This window comes from Henckelia pumila, chromosome 1 (assembly GCF_033568475.1).
Source record: "Henckelia pumila isolate YLH828 chromosome 1, ASM3356847v2, whole genome shotgun sequence".
NCBI lineage: Eukaryota > Viridiplantae > Streptophyta > Magnoliopsida > Lamiales > Gesneriaceae > Henckelia > Henckelia pumila.
In genome coordinates this window covers 66,899,117-66,921,793 of record NC_133120.1, presented here as the reverse complement: position 1 = coordinate 66,921,793, position 22,677 = coordinate 66,899,117, and positions in this window count along the sequence as shown.

The following is a 22,677-nucleotide window of genomic DNA, read 5'->3' as shown; positions in this document are numbered from 1 at the left end:
ATATATATATATCCCTTATTTTTTGTCCTTTGATTAGCTATTTAATTATAGAAATACCACATTTACGTTTTTTTGTCCTTTGATTGATATTTATATATGAGAACGTCATTTTTATATTTTTTTTTATTTCATTGTTCATTTTTTTAATTTTTATTTTTTTGTTAAAAAATGAACGTATACAAACATGCAATACGTGCATTTGAGTATTGGTATAGTATTATACCTCCTACTGAATAAATATTGAAAAACAATTGTGCATGTGTTGCAAGTCGTACAATTAATTTTCAAGGATAAATCGGGATTTAGTTTTTATACAAAACTGTGACACTTATATTGAAAATATTTAGTTATAATTTTTTAATTATTATTTGATTAATGCAATATTTTTTTAAGGAACAAAAATGATGCAACCATATTAAACATATTAGTTTTTTTTATTTTTTTTTGGAAAAGAAATATTAGTTATTTTATGGATAATGTGTGAATTTTTAATTTGAAAAGTGGAAGAAACATTGAAACATATATAGTTGTTAGCAGTAAATTACAAATTCAAAGCAAATTTATGGTATCTTTTATTAGATAAAAAAAATATGTGTTTTTCTTGTTTTAGTAAGGGAATATGTTTGTTATTATAGTCAAGTTTTGAATCGGCAACGTCTCATGTCAAAGTTAAGATCCTTATGTCAGATAATTAAAAGTCATATCAGAACATCGTGCCTTTTATGTAGTATAATATTAGGAAAAAATTCCGGTTCAGTCCTAAATGTTTGGACATATTTCTGATTCAGTCCTAAATATTTGAATGTTTTTGATTTAGTCCGAAATGTTTTTTAAAAATTCTCAGTTCAGTCCTAAATGTTTTTATGTTCCCGGTTTGGTTCCAAATATTTTAAAAAGTTGCCGGTTCAGTCCTAAATGTTTTACGTTCCAGATTTCGTTCTAAATATTTTCCAAAAGTTCTCGTTTGGTACTTCCATCTACAAATAAAGCGTGATAAAAAAAAACTTACAAACAAAAGACAAAGTTAAATAAAATAGAAGCTAATAATAATAATAATAATAATAATAATAATAATAAATGAACAAGAATTTCTTTCAAATGAAAATATAATATAAATTATACAAAATAAAATTATAGAATAAAAAATAATTGAACCGTGTAATCTTATAGTTAAAAACATTATCAATTACAAACAAATAAACAAATGTTTTAGCAAATAACTAGTATTACTTATTTCACAAAATATTTGAAATTTTCATCAAATTTTTCAAGAGAAGAATACTTATGGTTAACAATTGAGAAAATATAATGAAGTATTTGACCACCGTTGAAGTAGTGATATGAAATTAAGTTTTATTTAATAATAAATTTTTTTCAAATAGTATTTTTTAAATTATAAAAAGAGTTTTAAAAAGATATATATCTTTTTCCAACTTTCAAATTTTTTCTTAAATGTGCAAGCATCATAAATGAGATTATAACAAAATTAATAGAAATGTGAAATAACATTATTAAATTTTAATTCCTCAAGTTTCGTTTATTTTATTTAAGTTTTTATTTTGTAGCATCATGAATTTAATATTTTTATTTTGAACATTGTGTAAAATTGATTTAAATTTGGATAAAAACTCTAATAAATTTGTGTTTTATTTACAGCTTGTTTAATGTTAAATATATAATAAATAATATAAAACTCAATTATAAATGATATAACACTACGCGATGTTAGTTTTAACACACGAGTATATGGAAGGATCAAATCGGGAACTTTTGAGAAATATTTGGCACGAAATCGGCAATGTAAAAATATTTAGGACTGAACCGGAAACTTTTGGGAAACATTTAGGACCAAACCGGGAACGTATAAATATTTAGGACTGAATCGGGAACTTTTGGAAAAGATTTAGGACCAAACCAGTAACATCCAAACATTTAGAACTGAACCAAAAATATGTCCAAACATTTAGAACTGAACCGGAATTTTGCCCTATAATATTATAATCCGATGCCATTCATCTGTCTACGAAAAATTGAGTAAATTTACAATATTTACCGACATATTTTTACTTGCAAACGTAATTCTGTTTCACGTGCCCAAATGTGTCCATAACCATGAAAAAAGCAGTGGTAGAGAGGAGTTTGCAGTGTGACATGACACCTTATCTTTAGCTAAAAAGCAAGAGAATCAAAGAAAGATTCGTAACTACTTAATATTTATCAAAGTGGACCTATAAATTGTGACATTCATATACCCCATCTATTTTTAGGCTTTAAATTAAGGCAGTATTTGAGAAAATTTCTGAAAAATATTTATCTGCTTTTTTTTAAGTGGATAAGTGCTACCTAAAAATCTTTTCAAACCATACCTAAATTCAAAACTTTCTAAAAATAAACTCGTGGTTTAGCTGCGCTCTCGACAAACCTGAACTACTAAAAACCTGATCTTTTATTTCACATCTAGATTTTAAATTTGACACGAGATCTCACGCTCAAAAACCCTATTCTAGCTAATATTTCTCCAACTAAAAAGAAATGTTCAACAATGAAATCAAATCCATGGCATCATGTAGGAAAAAATTCCTTGAGACAGTGGGATTGATAAACTATGTTTAAAGCATTAAACTGCAAGTTAAGGTTTTGAGAAACAAGTAATTTTGGTTTTATATATTTTTCACTTTGATATGTTGTAAAATTTCAATTTTATTCAGCTTTTTTTTTGACAGTTTTAGGTATTTTATGATGTGTTGCCAACATTTTGCCAACGTGTTTGATACCACATGTCAACATCAGTACTCATGGATGAACAAGGACAAAAGATTTCAAAAATTGAAAGAGGTATGACCAAAACTAAAATTTGTGGATGTATGCCAAAATTATTTTTTTAAAACATTTTTTTAGGATAAGGGATTTTGTTTGATAAAACTATTTAATTATATTTTGATTGAACTTAGAAGGTACGTAAAATTTGAAACATAGTATATACGATTAAAATATAACACAATAACATGAAAATTTATGGGAGATGTGAAATGTAGAATTGGATGTAATATATAAATATATATAAATATATATATATATATATATTTATTTATTTATTTAAAAAATTCAATAGATTTGTTGACATGAGTAGAAATTGGAATCAAAATTATTTTTTGGGCGGAAAAGATAAAATATTGAGTTAAACGTAATAGGGACGTTGTTCAACAATGGATTTATTTGGTAGCAACTATGTTTTTGCTAGTTGTTTTTATTTTCGGTTTCTGCGACCATAAATGATTTGTTCAGCAAATTATTCTTTTGTTTTTTACTCAATAAATAAACAAGGGTTTAAATACGATTTTTGTTGAGAACAGAAATAGATATATACCGACGGGCTCACAATAACTAATGTTGGATTCATGATATATTTTTTGATAAACTAATGTCCGTTATCATATATATTATAAAAAGTTCTATTTCTAAACTCGATTAATTGTCATCATAAATCATAGTATGTTTTATAAACAAAAAATACCATTATTCTTTATTATAATTTATAACATCATCATCATATAAAATGAGAAGTGTTGACAACCATAATATCACTTAAAGGTTGTTTGGCCGAGCTGCTCTACAAAACAGCTTATAAGTTATACAAAACAACTCATAAGATGATTTGAAGTTTATAAGGTCTTAAATTTTGTTTGATAAAAAATTTTCAAAATACTGTTTGACAGCTTATAAGCTGTTTTTTAAAAAATTGAGGGTGAACTTATAAGCTGTTTTGTAGAGCTTATAAGCTCTTAAATTTTGTTTGGTAAAAAAATTTTCAAACAACTTATAAGCTGTCAAAATAAATTTTTTGACAACTTATAAGCTGTTTTTAAAAAAGTAAGAGTGACCTTATTTTTTATAAAAAGTTCTTATTTTAACATTCTATCTCTATAAAATATTTTTTAATATTTTCATAAATCTTCAGCATATCCTTCACACATTAAATATTATTTAAAAACAATTTCCAAATCATTTAAAATTTTCTAAATTAGAATATTAAAATAGTTTTATTTTTTTAATATAAATTTATCCTAAATCTATTTCCGTATATATATAACTCGAAACAATATCTTCATATAACTATACCCTTTTTGGTAATTTTAACAATAAAAAAATCTTATAATACCAAACATATCAACATAATTCAGTTGTTTAAAAAATTTTTTTACCCAAATATTTTAACAAATTAATTTTAAAATAAGTCCTAACAGCTTATAAACTCATAAAACAATTTTTAAAATTTAAGCGCTTATAAGATATTTTTAATAAGTTTAGTCAAACACCCTCTTAATATTAGAAATAACATATTATAAAGTACAAAAAATAACAATTGTATTATCATTTATACATATAATACATTAATAAGGTTGAGGAACATAGAATAATTAATTTATTTATAAGTTATCTAGAAATTACAATGTTTTATCTACTTTTTAAATTACTAAATATTATTTATATTTATCTAAAGTTTTGAATATTTAATTCATCGTATCATTTTAAATTAATATAAAAATTAAATAACAAAAAAAGTTATATACACACATCTAAACTTCTAAATATTTAATTCATCATATTAAATTTAAATTAACATGAAAATTAATTAATAAAAAGTATATATACACAAACCACGTACGAAGAACACTAGTTATGCATAAGCTCTGGCACCAAAGAGTAGATGTAAACATGAGTAGCGAAGAATTTACGAAAATATCAGTTGGCCATGCACTTTGATGGATTCATTGGGCTAACATTGCCTCCTTAATTTCATGGGCTTTAAAAATGTATAGGCTTTATGGAATACTTTTTGGACAAAATGTTTGAATTCAATAGGTTGGGAAGTGTGAACAATTGTGAAACCTAAATTGATGGGCATCCTTTGAATTATATTTATTTGTTCTACCGGAGAAATTGGGGAGATTGAGGGAAACCGGAGATTTAACTCTTTTTTTTTCTTGTTTTTTTTTTGAACCAGAGTTGTTTAATTTTATCATAAAATTTATTTTTTATTCGCACACCACAAGTATATACATATATATATATATATATATATATATATATATATATATATACATACGTGGGCATTCATGATTAAAATTTATTTGTTATTTACACACGAATTTAAATTCCTATTTTCCAAGATGCTGCACCTGATGCAAATGGATATGTAAAAACAATCGTAAAATATGTTACGAAACCTTAATGAATTTAGTAAATTTTATAATGGTCACACTGTTAAAAATTGATTCAATATTTAGGAGAACCAAAATAAAAATAAAATTGATAAACTATTCGTAGGAAAAAAATAATAATAGTTGGCTTTATTTTGGAGGAAAGTGTTATTTGCATTCCATAATTTGTTAAGCACACTCCAACTTATCATTTTATTTTATTTAGTTCTTTGTCAACATTACTCTTCCTTAATTTGAGTTAATTTTCAAAACTTACCATCCATTCTTTTTTTACATTAACAACTATAATAACTATATTTATAATATTTAATCGTATTTATTTTATCTTATATGATAATAACCTCATTATTTAACTATTATAATTTAAAATACACAATAAATTTTGATATGCCACATAAATTTTAATTTATTTTTTTGAAAAAATATAAATATAAATTTCGTTGTTTCATTTTGATTTGATATAGATATCTTAGTTATACTAACATTTTTTTTATTTTTTTAAAATTGAAATATGTAGGATATATAGTATTTTAAAATAAATAATTATTTTAAATCTTTAATTTTTCTATTTTTTTTATCAGGATCGGGATGCTACTTCTGCTGGGATAGACCAGTAGTGAGCTACTGCTGTCTTGAAACTGATGTGATAGGGGGCAGTAGCTACTTGATGTTAGTGAGTTCAGTAATATGAGCCACTAAACTCTCCTTTCTCTTATATCTCCAAGAGTCAACCAACAAATATACTTGTGCGAAAGAGGTCAACTAGGAGATTGGACTGCATCAGTTGGTTCTACTGATAAGCAAGAGTACAAAGCATTAAATAATACAATAGTATATTTTTGGATGTTCGAAGACTCAACTGCTCCTACGTCACCCTTTTTTCTGGTTATGCCAGAAGGTACTACTAGAAGACTTTAAATATTACAACCCTTGCAACACCCCACCTCAGCTAGGACTTACCCTATTGCCTACAACTGAAACTCCTAGACTTCAACAAATCAGTTCTCGACTGATCTTACGAGAGTGTTTTGATCAGTTCACTCAATTGTACAACTCAACACGTAACACAAAGTGATACTAAGAGATTTGATATGTCTAGATGTGTGTGCTAGTGTCCTTCGACTTCTGTACATTATCTTCTATGTAAGGGTCGAACTCTTCTTGTATGTATGTAACAACTAAAAGTGTTTTGTTGCTCTTTGCTAAGTTGTAAGTGGTGTGAGTTCTTGTGAGTCGGTGTGTTCTTTTGTTGACTGTGGTCTCTATTTATAAGTGTAAGATAACGATCATCTTTGATTCAAATGCATATGTTGATAATTAGCCTTTTTTTGTCTTTTAGTTTACTGTAAGAAGGTACACCGTGATTGCGCAAATCTGAGTCTACTCAGTGTATTTAGAGACCTTTATTTAATAGCTTTAACTGGTTCAGAGATGGCTTCTGCTGTAATGCTTCTTCTTCTTCTGCATGCTTTTGTTTCGTGGATTCTGCTTCTGTTGTTGATGTGCATAGTTGTTTTGTTGAAAACCGAAATTTAGATATTTGATTTCCTAACAATTTCCTTCTTTTTGGTGTATAACAAATCTTTGAGCAATGTATCACTTTTTCATTTTTCTCTTTTTGACAAACACATCAACTCTTGTATTCTGTTGAAGAAATTTAAAAACTTTCAGAACTCGATGAATTTTTTGATGTCTAATATTGTTTTGATGTATCGTGATATTTCGATTGATCTTTCTAACATGCTAGGGTTCTACTAGTTTGTTCTTCTGCTGATTAGGATATGCTGATCTGTTCTTCTGCTTGCGTCCAACTGCTTTATTTACCTTCTTTCTAAGTTGGATTTGCTACTTATTTTTTTAGCGTCCCCCCTTAGTTACTGCTTCTGCTGAAGTCCAGTCATCTGGTATTCTGTTGATGTTGATTGGACTTTACCTAATTGTTTTGACTTAGATCTTTTGATGAGAAATGTCTTTTCATGCAATAGCCTATTCTTGGTCTAGAGATTCTTAAGAGATCATAGTTATGAGGTTGGTGGTTTCTAATAAAGATCTCTTCATGTTTTTGTTAGTACCTGTCATTTCATTGGGAAATGTGAGTATGCAAGCAGTTCTTCATATTCTAATTTTCATCTATAAAAAGAGAACTGGTAATAAAATTAAATTATGGAGGTACTCATACGTATTTGTGAAGATGAGGTTGCAACAAAGATACAATTACTAAGAGCCAAGATAGAGTTTCTCAAAAGAGTTCTAGTAACTTCCCCTCGTCTAGGAATTGCAATACTGGAGAAGTATATGTAGAGACTTGGAACAACCAGGCCTGAGAATGTTTTTAGCCCTGATGGCATCTACCTCATTTTACTTATAAAGGAACTACCTTCTCTAAATAAAATTTCTGCATATCCAAGATGCCAGAGGGCTTTAGCTGGTGAATTGGGTATCTATGTAAGGTTGTAGAAGATGGCAATTCAGAGACAAATTTGTAATGCTAGGAGACAAATATAAATAAATTCTGTTTTTTTTAGTGTTGCTCCTATTTTGGTTTATTGCAATTAATCAAGACTTGAATAACTACAAACATTTTAAGACAAGAATAAGTGAATTTGATATGAATAAATAAGAGGTAAGAAGGCTTACTTTGAATCGTAGTGAGTGATTGCTGTTTCTCAGAAGTTGAGTTTGTTCTGCTGCATTTATCCCTAGTCTATCATATGGATTTTGATAGATCTTCATGTCAAGCGAATCGTAGGTCGTTGTAGTTTCCAATGTGAGAAGGTTTCTTCATATTCCTAAGCATGTATGTCATATCATTGGAAAGAGTGATCATTTATATATGACTCTTCGTATACTGTGAATGCATCTATAAAAGAAACACTTTGAACTGGAAATTGAATATATACAACACGATAAGTACAAAATGTCTGTTGAGATTGAGGCGAGAAATAAAGAGTATGAAGATTTTTTTCCCCAAAAAATAGAGTCTCTCTGAGCTAAGATTTTCGAGCTCCAAACTCGCAATGCTGCGCTTATCTTGCCGAAGGAGAAGAATAGGTTGAAGAAGTACAAACAGCGATTGAAGACGACCAAAGTGGAGAACATCTACAGTGCTGAGGGTGTTCGTCTTCTAATGCTCTTGAAGGAGCTTCAGAAAATAAATCTGTTCTCACTCTAAGTTGAGTTCCATTCAGGTGAAATGACTGTCTGGATGAACTTCTGGAAATGGCCGTAGAGTGGGAGATAGAGATTTTAAACAATGATCTATAAATAATATCTACTTTTATTATCTGAGATAGTTCTTTCATTTTATGCACAATTTTACTTACTAATGCTACGTGAACGCATAAACAAATAAAGAGGCAAATACAAAGCAAACAAACTAAAAAAATCAAATTTTAAAAGTTCAAGGATATAAAAGCTTATTCTTGAGTGATCGATTGTTTTTCTCCAGATTTGTATTGTCTGTAACATCATTTGATATGTTGAAGTTCCCCCCTAACTCAAGTTATTCTTTCGAGATGGATTCTGATCTGCTAATTGTTTGACTTTTGCTTTACTGGTAGTGCTGGTATATGCTGCATGGTCAACATAGTTGATCCAGTAGCTTCTGGTATGCTCAAATACTACTCGTCTCACTTGTCTGGAATGGTTAAGTAGACAGTTTTCAGAACTAGTCATGATCTACTGTGCTGCTCTTCTATACTCACGTTCTGCCAAGGATGTCTTGAAATTTATTGAATATAGCTTCTGGTCTGCTTCTGTTGATTTGACGTGTCTGAGCACTTTGACTTCTTCAAACTAGAAGTCCTTTCGTATTCCCGACACTCTGTTTTATCATTGGAAAGTGTGAGCATGTGAACGGTCATTTTCATTTATAAAAAGAAGAGTGATTTATATTTAGCTTAACTAATCATGGAAATGATCATGCTCAAAAAAACGTGTTACAAGAGAAGTTGCACTGAGGATAAATTTGTTGGAGGTAAATATCCAGTTTGCCAAAAATTGTTTGGTCGTCTACCCTAAGGATAGGCACAACAAATATGAGAAGTACAAGCGGCTACTGGGTGCAATCACGTCTGAAGAAGTTTTCAGTCGCAAGGGCATCCACCTTCTTTTTCAGTCATCAAGCGATACAAGGTTTTATGTAAAATTTCTACTGATACAGAAATCCTAGAAAGTTTATCAATGAGAACCCAGCTTTCAGCCTTCAAGCAAGCAATGAAGAGCCTTAACGGAAGGAAGGGAAGGCAGATGTTTCAAATTCAAAATTGATATGAGTAACAGTCAAGAATTGTAACAGCAAGAATAAAGAGAAATCATGGCTGTTAATGGAAATTATTGGCCATGAATGAGAGGCTTTTCAGTTAGATTTTCAGCCTATAAATAATGGCCAAAGTCTGAATGAAGATCAGACCCAAAAACTCCAAATTCTCGAGCACCAAGCTGCTGTTTTTTTTGGTTTTCTTGAGCTCCATTTTTGTTGCCCAGTGTGCTGCCATTTGTGGTTGATAGAGGCTGCAGAATCCTCTCCATATATCAGAATTCTTACATAGTTTGTGTCCCTCCTAAATTCGAAGACATCAGCAACCGTACGAAGCTCAAAAGCCTGCTCATTGTCGAGCACAAGTGATAAACAGAAATCTCGGAAAAAAAGTCGGCATCATTTCGATCATACTTTCTGTCCATTTTGGAAGAGGTTTCTGTCCATTTTAAGTGCAAGTTTCTGCCTGTTCCTGAAGCCTTCGAATCTACCCAAGTTCAAGTAATCATCTACTGCAACCAAATCCAAAAAGTTGCCCGAGTTCAAGCCAAGAAGCAGCACCGAAGTCGAGCGAGGAGTTGCATTTTTCCAGAAAAGTTGAGCAGCTTAGTTCCCTTAAAACCGAACAGATTTCGTTGTGAATCTAGTTCAAGTTTTGCCGAAGTCGAGGCTCTCCAACAATCTTTACTCCTACATGATTTTCTTAGAAATCGAATACTGTAAGTGGGCTTCTACCTTTCTTTTGTGTGATATAAGTTTCTATACTTATATTTATTTTTGCGTGTGAGTTAAGTTTTATAACATAAATACTTATACTTTTGAAAATTCGATCGGCATGATAATATTCGTTTAACTTTGATATATATTATTTATTGGCTATTCGTGATATTATTTGAAGCATGTTAGAATTATTTGGAAATATTTGAGATGCATTGTTAAGAGTCGATTTAGAAATGGTTAAGGAATTTCCGACGATTTGATTTGATTTGATATGGCCCTGATGCGGTGGGTTATAATAACCGTTCCTTTGGCCTCGCCCCTTAGAGGAGTAACATATAGGGGACTGATCAGTAGAACCACGGAAAATGAGATAATTAACAGTGCAATATTTGCTTCGTATTTGTTCGAATTCAACATGCTTATTTTGTTTTGAGATTATGAAATATACATGAGTACATGTAAATATATTTTGGTGTTTATCGTGCTCGATCGGCCCCCACTTGCTGAGTGTTTTTCAAAACACTCACCCCTTACTTTCCTCCCCAGATACCGAAGAAAATCTAGAAGAGGATGAACAATATGCATTCTGGGGTTGGTGATCAATTTGAAGTTTTATTAGAAGTTATTTTCTATTATTTTGTCGTTTCCGCTATTGTCGTATTTCCTATTTTGTAAAGACATATTTGATTATATAAAAGACTGGTTGAAGGTTGTTCTCTATACTACGTGGCTTATTGTTTTTCAATTCGAAATGTTAAACAACGCCGATGTCAACAAGGACCGATTTCGGGGCGTGACATTTTTGTGGTATCAAAGTCGCTAGGTTCATAATCCGGGTGGGAATTCCTTAGGAAAATTTTTAGACATTTTCTCATAGTAGGCCAAAAGGCCAATGTCGTTCCCTCCGAAACGATCTCACGAATCAAAGTCATTGCGAAATATAATTTCTCAATGAGGAAACTTTTATTTAGGCCGAACTCAATCGTTTAGGCCTCCGAAATAGCGTTTTTGCCGTTTTAGGAAAGATTTAGAATCCTTATAACTTTTCATAAAAAACTCGAAATCTAATTCCGTCGATTGTGTCACAATCCTCACAATCGATACTGTCAGCTCAATTAAAAATCTCAAAATTTTCCATTTTTGGAAAATATTTCCGAAAAGTCCCATTTTCGTTTGTAATTATTGCAAACTGTTCATGTGTTGTGTAATTGCTGATTTCTGATATTTTGTTCTAAGCCTTGCCTTTTCATTTGTTTTCTTTCAGGAAATGGCGCCAAGTTTTCCTCGTACCCGTGCCCATTCCATCTTTCGCATGAAGTAACTGGTTATTGATAACCAGAAGCATAAGATTACTCGACTTTGTGCTAAGGTTGTTCTTGCTAGGCGTGAGCAGCGAGAATGGGAGAAGAGGGCCAACAAATACCTCTATGAGTTAGAGCAAGTGAGGGGGGATAACATATACCTCCGTGATGACATGGACCTTAATCATTTCCGTGAAGAAGCTCTACGCAACCAAGTGATTAAGTCTGAAGAAGAGCATAAGAAGACAAAAGGAAAAATGGAGGCAGATGAGATAGAGCATAAGCAGACGAAAGTCAGATTGGGTACAGCACAGGACACCATAGCAGAGCTATCTGGTGTTGTTATCCACTTGACTAAACAGGTGGATCATGAGAAGCAGTTGGGGCAGCAGTCCTGCGCAGAACATGGGCAGCGTCGTCAACAGATGCGAGATCGCATCCAGCAGCTGGAAGCTCAAGTTCAGCAATTGCAGGGTACAGTGGCAAACTTGAATAATCATAATGCCATTCTACTACAGGCCGTAAATCAACTGCAAGAAGAGGATTCCGAGGAGGAACCCGAGGAGGATCCGGAGGAAGATCCGGAAGAGATAGAGGTGGAGGAAGAGCTCGTCGAAGCTGTGGGGGATGGAGAAGTTATAGACTTAGATTAGTGTGGATGCATTAGTTTTTGGTTCAGCTTTGTTTCCTTGTCACTTATTTCCAATTCAGTTGTTGCTTTCAATTCCAAAACTATCAGTTGTTATTTCAATTCGGTTGTTATTTTGAAATTCAATGAATGGTCTTTTGTTTACCTATGTGTCCAACTTGTTAAGTTGTTTTTTTTCTAATCCATAAATCTATCAGAATCTTAGAAACTTTTACGTATGTAGGACATGGACGAGAGACCAGTACGCAACAATCGTAACCCACGCTATAGAAACCACAACAACAACAATGAAGGGAACCCTCCGCCTCCACCACCACCACCACAAAGGTTAGGCCTAAATCATGCTGACTTGGCGCCTATAGCGGCCATTGTGGCTAACACCCTTCAAGGGTTTGGAAACCCGCCTGTAAATGGCAATCCAACACCACGGGCAGTACCACTGGTGCATGGGGTAAAGTATCATTACGAGTCATTGAGAAAGAATCGAGCCCAAACCTTTAAAGGAGATCCAGATCCTGAGGTTGGCCAATATTGGCTCAAGAATATCGAGACTCAACTCCGCCTACTCGAGATCCCTGATGAGTTTAAGGTGGATGTAGTAACACCCTTCTTGGAAGAAAAAGCAGCCAAGTGGTGGGAGGCAGTTTCATCACCTATGATAACAGCTGGTCCAATCACGTGGCAACAATTTAAGGATACGTTCTTGAAATAGTACTAACCAGCCGAAGTTAAACTGCAGAAATTGAGTGAATTTGAAAATTTCACCCAAGATCCGGATATGTCAGTGGTTGAATACACATCAAAATTCAACTCACTTGGGACATATGCTCCTACGATTATGGCGGATGATATTTTGAAGATGCACCGTTACAAATGAGGGTTAAGTAGCCGTATTCAGATAGCGTTAGCAGTATACCAAGCCACAAGCTTTGCTGATCTAATGGGAGCCGCGATTCGAGCTGAGACCAACATCAATCGAAGGGAAGATGAAAACAAGAATAAGAGGCCTCTATCTGGCCAATATTCTCAAGGAAAGCAGTCATACAAGAAACCCAATCAGGCTAGTGGAGTAACCAAGAACACTTTTACCGGCTCCAACTATCAAGAAGCTAAGATGTGCCCTACCTGCAATACCCGTCATCCTGGAGAATGTCGGAAGAAGTTTGGAGCATGCTTTAATTTTGGGAAGCTTGGACACAGAATTGCTGACTGTCCTGAGCCATTTAAGAGAGGGACATGATCAAATGTAGATGCTACATCCAACAAACCAAAGGATCACAAGGAGAATAAGCCTAACGCACGTGTGTTTGCCCTAACTCAAGAGGAGGCAGGAAAAGCTAACGATGTCGTGGTAGGTACCATCTTAATCAACCAATCTCCTGCTTATGTGTTGTTTGATTGTGGTGCTACGCATTCGTTTATATCAAACAGGTTTGCTAAGAAGTTAGGACTTATTTCTGAAATACTTTTGGAACCTTTTAGGGTAGCAACTCCCACTAGTAAAGCAATTGAAACTCATAGGGTACACCGAGATTTCATAATTGGTATCAGTGAACACGTATTTCAAGCTGAACTGATTCAACTAAACATGGTAGAATTTGATGCCATTCTGGGGATGGATTGGCTAGCAAATAATCATGCATTAGTTGATTGTCGCATGAAGAATGTCAAACTGCGAACTTCAAACCTCGACGAAGTCATTTATCATGGTAAAACCAAGGAGCAGAAGTCTCTTTTATCTGCTTCTCAAGCTTGGAAAGCTATGAAAATTGGAGAAGAAGTATACGTAGCCGTAGTAGGTGAGGTAAAGGAAGAAGTTACGCTTGCATTAGAAGAGATTCCGATTGTACAAGAGTTTCCGGATGTGTTTCCTGAAGAACTCCCTGGAGTAATTCCTGACCGCGAGGTGGAATTTGAGATTAATCTAGTACCCGGTGCTGCACCTATCTCAAAAGCACCATATCGAATGGCTCCAGCGGAATTGAAAGAATTAAAAGAGCAACTGCAAGAATTGTTGGATAAAAAGCAAATACGACCAAGCGCATCTCCTTGGGGAGCCCCGGTTCTATTTGTGAAGAAGAAATATGGGAGTATGAGGTTGTGTATCGACTATCGAGAACTCAATAAGATCACAATCAAGAACAAGTACCCCCTTCCAAGAATTGATGATTTGTTTGACCAACTCAAAGGAGCTACAGTCTTTTCCAAGCTCGATCTAAGGTCAGGATATCACCAATTGAAAGTCAAGGTAGAAGACGTTCCGAAAACAGCTTTTCGGACAAGATATGGGCATTACGAATTCATGGTGATGCCTTTTGGGTTAACCAATGCACCAGCTGCGTTCATGGACCTCATGAATAGAGTATTCAAGACATTTCTCGACAAGTTTGTGGTGGTGTTTATTGATGATATTCTTGTGTATTCATCAAGTGAAGAAGACCACAAAGAGCATCTCAAGCTCACTCTCCAGATGCTTAGAGATAAAGAACTCTATGCCAAATTCAAGAAGTGTGAATTTTGGCTGAAGAGCGTCACATTCTTGGGCCATATAATATCCAAAGACGGAGTATCTGTGGATCCCAAGAAAGTGGAGGCATTTATGGATTGGCCTAGACCAAAAACAGTAACTGAAATTCGAAGCTTTCTAGGTTTGGCTGGTTACTATCAAAAATTTGTGGAAGGTTTTTTCCTCGATAGCTATACCTCTCACCAAACTCAAACAAAATAACTCTAAGTTCAATTGGGATGAAACGTGTGAAAAGAGCTTTGAAATTGTGAAGAAAAAGCTGGCATCTACACCAGTATTGACACTAACGACTGAAGGCAAGGATTTTACCATCTATAGTGATGCGTCAAAAGGAGGATTGGGATGCGTACTCATGCAAGATGGAAGGGTGATTGCTTATGCTTCAAGACAACTAAAACCGTATGAGCAAAATTACCCCACGCATGACCTCGAATTAGCCGCAGTAGTCTTTGCACTAAAGATTTGGAGACATTATCTTTACGGTGCAAAGTGTGAAATATTTACTGATCACCAAAGTCTCAAGTACTTGTTTACTCAAAAAGAGTTGAATATGAGACAGAGAAGGTGGATTGAACTATTGAAGGATTATGACTTGACAATAAGCTACCATCCTGAAAAAGCAAACAAGGTAGCTGATGTTCTAAGTCGGAAGAACATGGGTAAGGTGATATTAGCTTCACTCTCAGCACAACCATGTCTGCGAGAAACCGTCAAATTGAAATAGAACCAAGATCCTTCTTTAGCAAAACTCAGGGAGCAAGCAGGAGAAGGAAAGTCACCAAATCTTGAAATAGATCAAAACGGAGTTATGTGGATGAAAGGACGATTGTGTGTACCTGACATTGACAATATTCATCAGGAGGTAATGTCTGAAGCACACAAATCAAAATTTTCAGTTCATCCCGGCAGTACCAAAATGTACAGGGATTTGAAAGGCAATTTTTGGTGGAATGGAATGAAAAAGGATGTTGTAGAGTTTGTTTCCAGGTGTCAGGTCTATCAGCAAGTCAAAGCCGAACATCAACGACCTGGAGGATTATTGCAGCCCCTGGAAATTTCGGAATGGAAATGGGAGCACATTTCTATGGATTTTGTTGTTGGTTTACCCAAGTCAAGACAAAGTCATGACGGGATATGGGTAATTGTGGATATACTAACTAAGACAGCGCACTTTCTACCGGTTTGCATGAATTATAACCTGGATAAGCTAGCTACCCTATATATGGACAATATCGTGAGATTACATGGGGTACCTGCTAGTATTTTGTCGGATAGGGATCCGAGATTTGTGTCCCGATTCTGGAAAAGTTTTCAAGAAGTAATGGGAATCAAGGTTACTCTCAGTACAGCCTACCATCCGCAAACTGATGGCCAAACAGAGAGAACAATTCAAACCTTGGAGGATATGTTGAGGGCTTGTGCCCTAGACTTTAGTGGTAACTGGAGTGAACACTTACCTTTAATCGAGTTCGCTTACAATAATAGTTACCACAGCAGTATTGGAATGGCACCATACGAAGCCTTGTATGGGAGAAAGTGTCGTTCACCTTTGTATTAGGATGAAGTGGGAGAGAAAGCTATCACTGGACCTGACCTCGTCCAAACAACAGTAGAAAAAGTTTCTATCATCAAGGAAATACTCAAAGCTGCTCAGGATCGACAAAAGAGCTGGGCTGATATGAAGAGACGACCGTTGGAATTTGACATAGGCGAAAAGTCTTATGTTAAAGTTTCACCCATGAAAGGGGTGATCCGGTTCGGGAAAAACGGGAAGTTAAACCCGAGATATGTCGAACCATTTGAGATTTTGGACAAGGTGGGAACATTGGCATATAGACTGGCGTTACCACCAGATATGTCAAGGATTCACAATATTTTCCATGTATCTCAGCTCAGAAAGTATATTTCAGACTCAAGTCATGTCCTTGAAAGTGCACCTCTTATAATCGAAGGGAATCTAAATGAGGAACTTAAGTATGAAGAGGTTCCTATTCGCATTGTGGATACAAAAGACCAAGTGCTAAGGAGACGGATCATACCATACGTTAAAGTGCAATGGTCTAATCATTCTGAAAGGGAAGCCACATGGGAACTCGAAGAGAATATGCGGAAACAATATCCTTATCTTTTTGAATAGCAACTCGACGCAAGTTTCGAGGACGAAACTCTCAATAAGGAGGGTGGGATGTGAGAACCCAGCTTTCAGCCTTCAAGCAAGCAATGAAGAGCCTTAACGGAAGGAAGGAAGGCAGATGTTTCAAATTCAAAATTGATGTGAGTAACAGTCAAGAATTATAACAGCAAGAATAAAGAGGAATCATGGCTATTAATGGGAATTATTGGCCATGAATGAGAGGCTTTTCAGTTAGATTTTCAGCCTATAAATAGTGGCCAAAGTTTGAAAATGAAGATCACACCCAAAAACTCCAAATTCTCGAGCACCAAGCTGCTGTTTTTTTTGGTTTTCTTGAGCTCCATTTTTGTTGCCCAGTGTGCTGCCATTTGTGGTTGATAGAGGCTGCAGAATCCTCTTCATATATCAGAATTCTTACATAGTTTGTGTCCCTCCTAAATTCGAAGACATCAGCAACCGTACGAAGCTCAAAAGCCTGCTCATTGTCGAGCACAAGTGATAAACAGAAATCTCGGAAAAAAAGTCGGCATCATTTCGATCATACTTTCTGTCCATTTTGGAAGAGGTTTCTGTCCATTTTAAGTGCAAGTTTTTGCCTGTTCCTGAAGCCTTCGAATCTACCCAAGTTCAAGTAATCATCTACTGCAACCAAATCCAAAAAGTTGCCCGAGTTCAAGCCAAGAAGCAGCACCGAAGTCGAGCGAGGAGTTGCATTTTTCCAGAAAAGTTGAGCAGCTTAGTTCCCTTAAAACCGAACAGATTTCGTTGTGAATCTAGTTCAAGTTTTGCCGAAGTCGAGGCTCTCCAACAATCTTTACTCCTACATGATTTTCTTAGAAATCGAATACTGTAAGTGGGCTTCTACCTTTCTTTTGTGTGATATAAGTTTCTATACTTATATTTATTTTTGCGTGTGAGTTAAGTTTTATAACATAAATACTTATACTTTTGAAAATTCGATCGGCATGATAATATTCGTTTAACTTTGATATATATTATTTATTGGCTATTCGTGATATTATTTGAAGCATGTTAGAATTATTTGGAAATATTTGAGATGCATTGTTAAGAGTCGATTTAGAAATGGTTAAGGAATTTCCGACGATTTGATTTGATTTGATATGGCCCTGATGCGGTGGGTTATAATAACCGTTCCTTTGGCCTCGCCCCTTAGAGGAGTAACATATAGGGGACTGATCAGTAGAACCACGAAAAATGAGATAATTAACAGTGCAATATTTGCTTCATATTTGTTCGAATTCAACATGCTTATTTTGTTTCGAGATTATGAAATATACATGAGTACATGTAAATATATTTTGGTGTTTATCGTGCTCGATCGGCCCCCACTTGCTGAGTGTTTCCCAAAACACTCACCCCCTTACTTTCCTCCCCAGATACCGAAGAAAATCTAGAAGAGGATGAACAATATGCATTCTGGGGTTGGTGATCAATTTGAAGTTTTATTAGAAGTTATTTTCTATTATTTTGTCGTTCCCGCTATTGTCGTATTTCCTATTTTGTAAAGACATATTTGATTATATAAAAGACTGGTTGAAGGTTGTTCTCTATACTACGTGGCTTGTTGTTTTTCAATTCGAAATGTTAAACAACGCCGATGTCAACAAGGCCCGGTTTTGGGGCGTGACACTGGGTGTCTGGATAGATTCTAGGAAAATTTTTATCATATGGGAGATATGTGTAGTTAGGAATCAAAAATGAAATGTATTTACATTCCCTGCTACGTTATTATTGTCTGCTGCTATAAAATAAAATGCAATAAATTAAAATATAGGGAATAAGAAAGCTTATTCGTGATCTGAGATGCTGTTTTCTAGTCCTGCTCAAATTGACAGGGCACTCGTTGATATTAACACTGAATCTGATTCTAAACTGGCTGGTAAACAACTTAAGTTGTTTGTGCTTATTGTTGGTTTAGCATCTGCTTTCTTCTATCTAGATCAAATTTTGTTAAACATTCTTAATAGTAAGGCATACAATGATCTTCTTGAAGGTGCAGCTGTCAGCAGTGCTGAATGATTTGTTATGTTATAATGTGTCTTCTGTTTCTGTTATGATTCATCGTTTAGGAGTGAGAAAGGATCCTCGCTCTGATACCACTTGTCATGATCGGAATGATACTGCTACTGGGGTAGACCAGTAGTGAGCTACTACTGTCTTGAAACTGATTTGATAGGGGCAGTAGCTACTTGCTGTTAGTGAGTTCAGTAGTGTGAGCCACTAAACTCTCATTTCTCTTACATCTCCAAGAGTCAACCAACAAATTTACTTGTGCGGAAGAGGTCAACTAGGAGATTAGACTGCATCAGTTGGTTCTACTGATAAGCAAGAGTAGAAAGCAGTAAATAATATAGTGGTATGTTTCTGGATGTTCGGAGACTCAACTGCTCCTACATCACCTTTTCTTCAAGTTCTTCCAGAAGGTACTACTAGAATAATTTGAGTATTACAACCCTTGCAATATCCCCACCTCAGCTAGGACTTACCCTACTGCCTACAACTAATACTCCTAGACTTCAACAAATCAATTCTCGATTGATCTTACGAGAGTTTTTTGATCAGTTCACTCAACTTATTAGTTTACAGAGATTGTACAACTCAACACGTAACACTAAATAATCTTAAGAGATCTGGTATGTCTAGATGTGTGTGCTAGTGTTCTTTGGTCTTTGTACACGATCTTCAATGTAAGTGTCGAACTCTTCTTGTATGTATGTAACAATTGAAAGTGTCCAGTTGATCTTTGCTAAGTTGTAAGTGGTGTGAGTTCTTGTGAGCCGATGTGTTCTCCTGTTGACTGTGGTCTCTATTTATAAGTGCAAGATAACGATCATCTTTGATTCAAATGCATCCGTTGATAACTGATCGTTTTCTTGTCTTTTAGTTCACTGTATGAAGGTACACTGTGACTGCGCAAATTTGAGTCTACTCAGTGTACTTAGAGACCTTTAGTTAATAGCTTTAACTGGTTCAAAGAGCGCTTCTGCTGTAATGATTCTTTTGCTTCTGCTTTTGTTTCGCGGCTTCCTTTTCTGTTGTTGATGTGCATAGTTGTTTTGTTAAACACCAAAACTTAGATATTTGATTTTCTAACAATTTTTATTGTTGGAATTATATTTTTTACAATAAATAATAAATTCTAAAAAGTTGTTTTGCCTTTTTTTTTAAAAAAAAAAGTTTATTTCAAATATGGAAATATTTTGTTTAGTCGGAAAACAACTGACATCACATATATTTAAACATGTTAAAATTAAAATTTAATTGAAAGTTAAAAAATTTATAACATATTTAATTTTTTTAATAAAACATTCTTCTAAGTTTGTAAATAATATAATATAAATACATATTTTATTGTTGCATAAGATTATTAAAGTTTTGTAAAATCAAAATTTTACACATCGCAACATATTTATATATTTGTTAAAAAAAAAACGAAGTTACCAAAATTTTATTAGTTCGAGATAAATTTTTTGTTATTTTATATTTTAATTATATATAATAAAAATAAAAAATATGGAAAATTTTAAAATATTAAATATTTAGTTGTTTTTTTGTAAATAAAATTTTTAGCAGTTAATGTAAAAAGTTTTATATTTAGATTTTTAAGATAAATCAAGATTTTATTAAATAAGAAAAGTATGTAGAGGGTAAAACTGTCTAGAAATTGATTAATTTTATGAATTGGAGTGTTATTAACATTTTATGGAGTGTAAATAGCAGTCCACTATTTTTAAACGTAATATATATTATATTGAATTGAAATATTTTAAATTCATAGATTAGTTTTAATCTAAAATTATAATTTAATGTCAATAATAAAAATATTTATGAAAAGAAAATAAAAAAGGGTATTTTGGTCAATGTAATAAAATGTAAATAAAATTAATTTCTCATATTAAAATCATACCAAACATAATAAATTTTTATCACATCATACTTTTTATCCTCATGTTTACTTTTTTTTATCATTTTATTACACACATATCCTTCATTTATCCTATCACAAGAATCAAACGGTAAAGATCCGCCAACTTCGATTAATATCATGGAGAATGAATCCCATGAAATAATGAAGTATATGTTATATGATTAGAGCATGTTAAATAATGTAAGGAATGATGTGATAAAGTTGATAACTTGATCGCATGATAATGTTAGCATTGATAGTTTCATTGTATGTTCCTAAAGTGGTGGTGATGTTGTAGTGATGATATTGAAATATTTTTTTTTATTCTATTAAATAATTTTTTAAAACATAATAAAAATACATATAAATATAACCAATTAAAAATACACATAATTAAAATTAAAAACTACACATAATTTAAAAATATAACATAATATTTTAAAATAAAAAATACACATAAATTAAAAAAAAGTTACATAAATTAAAATTGACACATGATTAAAAAGTGGGCGAGTTTCTTTATTTATCTCAATGAAAGTTCCAAATATGTCCGATCAGGTCTTTTTGAAATCTGTGGTGCAATTAAAGACAGCCCTAGGGAGGGAGAGGCCATCTAGGCGCCTAGAGTCTCTCCGTTTGGTGGGGCCCTAATTTTTTTTATTTTATATATATATATATATATATATTCTTTTTATTTTTCTATTAAAAACCATAGATAGGTTATGAGACTCTAATTATTTGTTTAAAATTTTTAAACGTAGACACTTTTTGTGTTTTTGCTTCTTTTTCTTTGCGTACAAAATAACAAAAGTACCTCTTTTTTTTGGATACAAAGTTCTTTTTTTTCGTTAAATTACTTCATTCAGATGAGTTATATTTCTCAAATTAGGTCACTTATCATGACGTTTTTTTTTTATTGAATGTGAGTTTTCTTGTATGTTTGTGTATTGCAATTGGTGTTTAATTTTAAATCTCATATCACAACCAATATTTGTTAATATTTAAATAATTTTTTGTATTTATTTTATTAGATTTGCATTGTGCCGGAAAAAAAATTGAATTTGGAAGTTCAAAGAAGAAAAAGAAAGAAATGCAAGAGATTCTTAAATAATCTTTCACTGGGTCCACGAAAACGGATAATACCTATTTTTTCCTTAGTTTAAGATTTGACAACTAATAAAAATTCGGATTTGGATGATATTATAATGGGTACAAATCCAATCTTTACTAAGAGTGTCAATGATCAAAATTTGAATCCTGAGAATCTAGTTGCAGATCAAATTTTGACTAAAAATATAGTGATGAGATTCAAGTAAATACTAGTCATGCAGGAACTGAAATTGAAGGAAATAATAATAATGTAATGGGATATGTAGATGAAACTAGAAATTTGAATGAAAATATAGATATGAATGGTAAAAAATTAGATGATTTGTTCTATCCGAGAAATTGTAAGAATAATATGTCTCAAAGAAAAATTGATTTGTTAATAGAGAAAGGCCCATAAAGAGTTATGAATATCGTGTATCCGATTAATGACCAAAGGTAGAAGGTACAAGGATAAACATTATAGCTGATCCTTTTCAGATGGAGAAAAACTTGATAAATCATGGCTAGTGTAATCTCGATAAAGTATTTTTCTTTTGTTGTGTGTTATTCAAAAGAGATAAAGTTATTTCAAGTCTTTTTACAACAACTATGGGTTATGGTGATTTGAAAATATTCATGCAAGAGTTAGTGAACATGAAAAAGTACTGATCATATTAATAGTTTAACGATCTGGATGGAGGCAGAAACAAGGTTGAGAAAATAACTAACAATTGATTATTCCAATCAAAAAGTCATTGAGAAAGAAAAGACATTTTGGAGAGATGTTTTTTAGAGAATTATAAGCGTTGTAAAAACTCTTGGTGACAGTAATTGACGTTCGTGGAAGTA